Here is an 8,264-nt window from a genome sequence, read left to right as displayed (position 1 = left end):
ATTGTCACGTTGCAAGGTCTACTTTCGGTTGAACTTCAATCTTCTGACAGATGGTCTCACGTTATTGTCAAGCACCTTCTGGTACAATGAAGAATTCATAGTGGATTCTATGATGGTGAGCTGCCCAGGTCCTGATGAAGCAAAGCAGTCCCAAACCATAACATTTCAACTATCATGCTTTACAGTTGGTATCAGGTTCTTCTGGTGAAATGCTGTCTTTGGTTTTCACCAAACATGTCTTCTAGTACTGTGGCCAAATAACTCTATCTTTGCCCTGCCTGTCCAGAGCACATTGTTCCAGAAGTCCTGGTCTTTGCCTAGATGTTCATGAGCAACATGAGTTGTGCCCTGATGTTCTTTCTGGGCAGCAAAGGTGTCCTCCTGGCACACCTAACACATAGATCTGATTTGTGCAACTTCTTTCTAATGGTAGACTCATGCACTTTGACACTAATATTGGCAAGAGTTACCTGTAGGTCACGTGATGAAATTTTGGGGTACTTAGAGACTTCTTTCAGCATCCTGTGTTCTGCTTTCAGGCTGAAGTATCTGGGATGGCCTGGCCTGAACAAGTTGGCAGTTGAAACCTTCTCCATTTGTAGATGATCTTCCAGACAGTGGAATGATTGATGTCCAATTGTTTGCAATTGCAATTTTTTAAATCCCTTTCCAGACTCATAGGCATCTATAGCCTTCTTTCTGAAGGCCTCCAAGAGCTCTTTGATTTAGGCATGGTGATATCACACACTTTAACAACAAAGATCAAATCAAACTAGATGTTTGAGGTTGCAATAAGACAAGTTCCTCCCAGATCCTAACAATATTCTAATCATTTGCACCTGATCTGATGCACCTGATTCTAGTTTTAGGTATTTGAGGTAGTAATAAATGTAGGAATGAACTTACTTTTTCCATATGCAAAATTTGAATTTATGTTCATTTAAACTGACAATGAACTACAAAATGTAATGATATTTGTTATATCTCCTTTATCTATCAGTACTGTTGAAATGAAGATCAAATATGTGTATGTTGAAATATGTTGAAAAAGTCAATTTCAATGCAATGTACTTTTTCACATGAATGTATTTTGGCATTTATGTCAAATTTCAAGTTTGTACAGTATATAACTTGAAAGTCTCTTAACCAATTTGCTTCCATGCCAAATGAAAAGTGCTCAGTATTATTATGTTTATATAGTAGTTGGCATATATTGGTCTACATAAAATTTCAAGGCTTTGACTTTTTTGGAATTGTATCAAAATTAATACCCCTGTAAGTAAGTGGCATTGCAATGATACCCAGACTTAGATGGGAGGAGATCAAACTGAATACAATAGAAACTTACTCCCAAGTAAAGAGGTGCAATCTGTCAATATTCTAGTAACTTTCAAGTAGTATTTCTATTAAATCTCATGTGTCCATAATCCGTACCTATTTAAGAGGCTGCAGCTTGAAGAATACGTACTAGCAGTTGCATCTTATTAAAAAATATTGGAGAACATTATTTGAAACACTAACTTGATCATACAGTGGATTTATAGTATTTACCCAGGAAACTACCACAGCTTATAATTGTTCCTTTTATTTTAAGTTTACTGAAATGCCCAGTGTAGTCCTATAAGGAGCCCATCAAATGGGGATGTGTGCTGAGAGTCAGAAGGGAGAATAGCATTAACACAGTCTATGTGATGCAAAAGAACTGTAGTTTTCTGAGATATCACCATTTAATAAATAACAAAGTGAAAAAAAAAGCAGGAATTGATTTTAGTTTCACTGAAACCCAACAATTAACTCTCTAGTCCTCCAAACTAGACAGCATTCCATTTTTTCCATCCACTGAGGAGATGCTTCAGAAAAGTGTCAATACAATTTCTTTCCTGAGGTTGCCATCTTATTCTAAAGGAAAAAAAAGAGAGAGAAACTAAAAAACAGGAAAGAAGTGTGTTTACATGGTAATTTTACAATGGAAATGGCTTTTTAAAAAAATTTCCCATAAATAGTGGTTAGGCTTCACCATTTAAAATTTGAGCATTTTCCCTTCATGTGATTCATGAAAATGTGATTCAGTGCTATTTACAGAATTAGAAAACCTGTCACAGAATAATTGGCATATGTATTTGTTTCTTTATGAAGAACTGAAAATACTGTATATATAATTGCTATGGAAAATTTAGAGCTAGGGATAGATAGCATTCAACATCTGAGTTTCAAAGCTGATCTTTTTAAAACGTTGCTGTTCCGTACCATGTAGTCCCAATTATACATCTATGCCAGTGGTCCTTTACATTCTTAAAAATGATTGAGGAGCTCAAAGAGCTTTGGTTTATGTGAGTTATATTTTTCAATAGTTCTGTATTAGAAATTATAACAGAAATGTTAAAATATTTATTTATTTGACCTTATGGACTCCCTGAAAAATCTTAGGGACCCCCAGGGGTCCCCAGACCACACTTTGAGAACCACTGATCTATTCAATGTGGCTATTCATTGTTAACTTCTTTTATGAGTTCTGGTGAGTGCATCAGGCTTTAGTTATTTAATACTTTTTTATTTTGTAAACCATTTCAAAATGGAAAACAAAATATATAATTAGAAATTACTATCATTGTTAGGTTTTTTTGTTTTGTTCTTGGCAGGGGCTCCTATGCCTCTAATATCTGTGTAATTTTTATTTATTTATTTATTGGTGCCTTCAAGTGAATGTTGACTCCCAGCAACTGCCTGGACAAATCCCTGCAGTTTTCTTGGCAAGATTTCAGAAGTGGTTTGCCATTGCCTGCTTCCTAAGGTTGAGAGAGAGTGACTGATCAAAATCAGGCAGCCTTTCCACAACAGGCAAGGGCAATTTGGGAAAATTTAAGCTACAATAATTCTGCCAGGGTGAGTGATGTCACATTGTTGGAGTACTAACTTTAATCACCAGAACATTAGGCCTTAAAAATCTATTAAACAAAGCAACAAGGCTAAGAGTTATAACATCAGTGCAAAATCAACCATTTTACAAAAATCTAGCTGAAAAAAGAAGAAGATATTTATGAAGGGTTTTCAGAGAGCAGTGTTTTCCCCTCTCTTGGTAGACTTTTGCCTATCTCCCCAAGCTGCTGTTGGCCCCATTGCTGAGGAGGAAAGAGAAAACAGGTACCTACATTTTGACTCAGGAAATATGTCTCATGACCAGGCCATCTTACATTGCCCAAAATATGAGTTGGGGAGGAAACAGAGCATTTCTCAGATATATGCTAGATGGAGGCTAGATGGTTCTGATCCTGTAGCTAATAGAATTTTAGTTTCTCATACAATCTATGTTTAAAATTGTAGCCCACCCCACAGATCAAGAGAGTAGAGCAGAAAAGGGATATATTTTGCATATACATGTATCTATTTAGTCCTACAGCATAATCCTAAACATACAAAGAGTGTCAAGATGTTTAGGATAACATAAACTAACGTGTTTATACTTTAATGAAGGCATCAGCTTGGATAACTCAAGCTGAAGCCCTTCTGCTATTGGTCCAGTGGTCACTTATATCACTTTGTATGCTGCTACTTCTCTTTTCTACAACTTTCCCAAATGTGCAAAAAAACATTCTGTATGTGTTCACTTTTTGTGCATCAGACTTACATACAATGTCTATCTGCTCACATATACAAAATGTATGGCATACCATTGTAACCCACATTTAAATACAGCATATAAAGGCCAAATCCTACACAAGTGTGTAATGGGTTGGCATCTGGAAGTACCGCTTAGTAGTGGTACTGGGTTGATGAGTTTGATTGTCAAGACAGGCAATTTAAGATTAGTTAGCTAAATTAGCTTTCCTGTACATTGTATATAAACAGGTCTCCATAGCCTGCAGGAATCTATAGTTCCTCTGAATGTGCCTCCAAATATATTTGCAGAATCAACAATGTTGAAAGTAAGAAGGATTAGTGACAGGAGTGACATTCAGGTCAGCTTGTACCCTTAGGAAAATATATATCATGTTAGAAAACAATGTCTGATCACCCAAAGAAAATTTACTTTCTCTCCTGTTAGAAATTAGCAAGAGACTTGCTGGTTTATATGTCAACCCTTACTATATAGTAGCATTACCATGTTGAATTTCTCATATCCCATCATATATAATTTGGTAGAAATTATTGTGTGAATTGGAAATATTATACAGAATTTCTGTGGCCTACTCAGCTATGACATTAAAGCAACAGAATATTTTGTTTTAGTCCCAACTAATATAGTTATTGTATTAAATGGTATATAATTGCAAGGTAAGAAATTCTTTTAGAAGATTCTAAATCTCATGTAAACATATAATATATAGACCACTTCAAAAAGATAGTAGTTATAGTCAAAGTAACTTACTAAGCATTTCTCTTTACTCAGTGCCTGCTGTTGGTTGCAAGAATGATGCTGTGGTTGTTTGCATGATTTCATCCCCATGTGGTTCTTCGCTTGAAAATATACTTGAAAAATCTCCTGGTTCTAGGCTGAATTCCTGGCAGGGTTCCCCAGCTGGTCCTATACTTGGCTCCTCTGTTGGTATATCACTTGCCTCTACTGTGGATTCTTCATTTGGTTCTGTGCTTGGTTCAACAGTTATTTCTCCTTCTCCACTGGATTCTCCACTTGTATCCCCACTTAGATCTTCACCTGGTTGTATGCTGGGCTGTTCACTTGGTTCCACACTTGGTTCTATATCTGGTTCCTCACTTGGTTGTGTGCTGCTCAATTCTGTGTTTGAGTCAACTGTTGGCACCTTGCTCGGTTCAATGCTTGGTTTCTCAGTCATTGGTGCAACAGATCCTTCTGGAATATTAAAAATGGTGAACATACCATGCAAAGTGATAGTTTTGTTACTAAATATCAAACACTTGGTTGCAGACATGCAACATATTAAGATGGTCATGGAGTGGAATGGTCTGGTTTTGATCTTTTTTGCTTCTTCCATTAGAAATCCTGTGGCCAACCAGTGTGTTTTTAATTTACAAAAAAAGGCATATCACCGAGCCTCTGCCTTAAACTTTTCAGAGCCTGAGAAAGTAGATAATGATTTGCAAAATATTACTAGCCGAAAATATCTGTACATTCTTCCCCTATCAGGAAAATAGTTAACCACCTTCCCTGTCCATTGAATGATTGTTAGCAAGAGAATTAAGACATCCTTGTCCTAGTGAACTTAGAAATAAATTGAGTGCTGTAGGAAGGTATCCTGTTTGTCAAGGTTTCTGTAACCTAAATCTCTTTTCTGTTTCCATAAATCTAATTAAATACAACTTTGTAAGAATCTTGTTTTCTCTTGCAAGAATTTTGACAACCAACAAATGCTAGGTAGCCCACTGAAAACTGGTCAACAGGCTACCTTCCTCCATCCATTGAATTACATTCCTCTTTTGTACTGAAGCTTTTAAATATTTTAGTAACAGTTTAAGCTATGAAGTTGCTTAGGCAAAGAAAAATAATCTCAAAAAATGTAAGAATACCAGGGGATCACACTAGCCCTAAATTTTAAATGTTGCTTTTAAATGAATAAACTTAAAGTATCTTAATATTTCCCTACTGCTGTTGGATGAGAATGACTTTACTGCATATAATGTTTTGTATGATAGCATGTAGAGCCCAGCTATCTTTATGCATTGGCCACTACTGTAGATCCTAACTGATCACAATCTAGTTTTTTATTATGTTTGTCTCAGAGTGATCTTAAGGTATTCAAGGTATAATCTTTTAAATCCAACATAAACAATGTGTAAAAATTGTAGTTAATAATACAGTAATCTCTCAAACTGATTGGCTTACCTGGTATGATTAGTACAAGAAGGATTGCTGAGAAGATTGACTTTTTTTTCAACATAATTTTCTTGTTATTTCTTGTGAAATGCCAGCAACACAGAGGCAGACTACAGAATCTTGTGGAAACAGAATTTTGGCTCTATTTATTTAGGCAAATCCTTGGCCTCAACCTTCTCCAAAACCTGATCTTTGACGTCAAAGGTTGCAAGACAACCCATCCCCCATCCCTTATGTTAAAGAATTCCGAATGGGATTAGGAATCTCAGTGTTGTTGGTAAATTTCCATTTCATTGTCTCAGAATAAGATAACATTTACAACACTGTGCTTGAAGGAAAATTACAAGTGTTTGTATGGTGGGAAAGGATCAGTCATGGAAAAGACTTTATTATCAGGCAAGGCCCACAAGAGTTTGCTTCTGGCAAATTTCTCAAGACAAGTTACCCTTTGCTCTCTAGCTGAATGTATTTTGTACTATCCAACAGAAAGTGCCTCTGGGCACTTGGTAGGAGGTGAAAAGTCAGTGGAGATTGCAATACATTTTGTCATTGTATCATAAGAGGATAATCATGGTATTGAAACTGTAAACCAGATTCAGGTTTGAGATGGAGACTCTGTCCTAATGTGCACTCACTCTTAGCATTTTACATGATTCAGGGTACCGCACGTTCACATATATTTGTCAGGTTTTCTTAATGACCCAGTGGAGATCAATGAGATTGGACTGTGCTTAATGTTCCCTGCTTTTATGTATCAGGTCAAAGGGGTGGAAATTTCTCCTAGAAAAATGCTTAGTAATAGATATTCTTTCAAGTTTGTTCAGTGCTACTGTTTCCTTAATTGTCTTTCTCCAAGCTCACCTCCACTTGCCTTCTCATTCTTCCTTCTTAGATCAGCATATTACATATCAAATTAGATTAGATACAAAATGGCCTGTCAAAATTCCAGTAAAGCACTGTGTGTGTGTGTGTGTGTGTGTGTTACACATCCCTTTCTTCCTGAAGAAACTTTGTTCAGCTTTAATGGGTCTGCCAGTGGCAGCCCTTTCTCAATCAGGAGGTGCTGAAGATTGTCATCTCTCAATTAAACTACAGTAATTTGCCCTTACATGTGGATGCCATTGCAGGTGACTCAGTAGGTGCAGTTGGTACAGAATGTGGCTGCCTATTTTTTGACCAGGATTGGCCAGTTCAGGAGAACAATACCTATTTTATGGGAGTTGCACTTCCCTTCCTGATCTAGCATGGTGTAAAAAGCATAGAAGGTGATCTTGATGGAGATAGATAAGATCCATTACCCAAACAATGAGGGGAAAATATATACAAATCCAGATCCAGATCCAAAACAAGCAGAAAATATATGGAAGCTGCTCAGAAAGACACGCCCCTATTCACATGAGTATAAGAGGGGAGGAGGTACAGCACTATCAGACTTGCAAGATTCTGTTATTATAGCTACTCTCCGTAAAAGTAGACTTGGACTTCCTATGGAGCTAATTCCTGCTGTCATCTACCTGGTGATGCTAAGGTGATGCACCCCGCCTTACTCTGCAATGGCATGCCCCCGATGTCAGGTTGGCCACACCTTCTGTCCTATGGGAAACTGGTGAAGATCTCCTTCTTTGTAGGGCATGAAGATTCCAATTACGAGAGCAATTAGGTTTTATTGTAATAAATTGTTTTGATGGACGTTTTTAGATCTGTATATTTTACACAGTCTAGATGGTGTTTCTCAACCTTGGCAACTTGAAGTCCTTGGTGTGGACTTCAGCTCCCAGAATTTCCCAGCCAGTCTTTGATTGTTCTCCTCAATGAGTTGCACCTTCACCAACCTGCCTGGCCCTGAAGAATATAACCAAGGTCTTCCTTGACCATTTCAACGCTAATGATTTATAGCATCTTCCCCCCATTACTGTAGAGATATAAAGCCTTTGTCATTACATGTTGCCATATCTATAACTGGATGACATATTACATTTTTAATAAGAAATGCTCATTGTGTACCTGACCTCAAGAAATGTCACACAATGGATTTTTCCACTGATGTTCCATGGCAAGGAAATTTCCTATTTAGGTAACAGGACGGGCTGCAGAAATCTGGACAACTGCTAGAGGGTAGCAAAGGACAAGAAAACTTGGGGTTGCTGGTTCATTGCAGCCCAAATATGGTAGCCCTATAGATGGGTATTTCACTGATTAATTCTAAAGGGATCCTCAAGATCATTTCCCTTCAAACTGCTTTAAAATGTATTTTAGTATTTAATTGTCTGTAGGTTTAGCAGTTTATTTTAGGTTTTATTATTCCTTCCATCCCTACCCTGCTGCCCCTGTTTAACTGTTGATGTGATATTTTTGGATCCCCTAGTGTTTATATTTTTTGGGTTTACAGAATAATGAGCTTTTAATACCTTGTAGGTCAGCTTGGAATGGTTAATTCTGAAAGGCACCTGAATGTGTATATTTAATATTTATA

The 8,264-nt window shown here is 37.0% G+C and overlaps 1 long non-coding RNA gene across 1 annotated transcript in view; it reads right to left on the bottom strand.

Moving 5' to 3' along the window:
* Window positions 1–1,702: 1,702 nt before the first annotated feature.
* LOC148214625 (uncharacterized) overlaps window positions 1,703–8,264 on the bottom strand; it is a 44,741-nt gene continuing 38,179 nt past the window's right edge. The window contains exons 2-3 of the long non-coding RNA XR_015797718.1: window positions 4,367–4,810; window positions 1,703–1,899 (exon numbers count right to left, since the gene is read on the bottom strand). This is a non-coding gene — a long non-coding RNA (uncharacterized LOC148214625). The remainder of the gene's footprint in view (window positions 1,900–4,366; window positions 4,811–8,264) is intronic.

This window comes from Python bivittatus, unplaced genomic scaffold (genome assembly GCF_059951505.1).
Source record: "Python bivittatus isolate LINGU-HERP-01145 unplaced genomic scaffold, Pbiv_v1 ctg000610_np1212, whole genome shotgun sequence".
Lineage (NCBI taxonomy): Eukaryota > Metazoa > Chordata > Lepidosauria > Squamata > Pythonidae > Python > Python bivittatus.
Note: the sequence above shows the minus strand (reverse complement) of the source record. Positions and strands in the feature narration are given on the sequence as shown.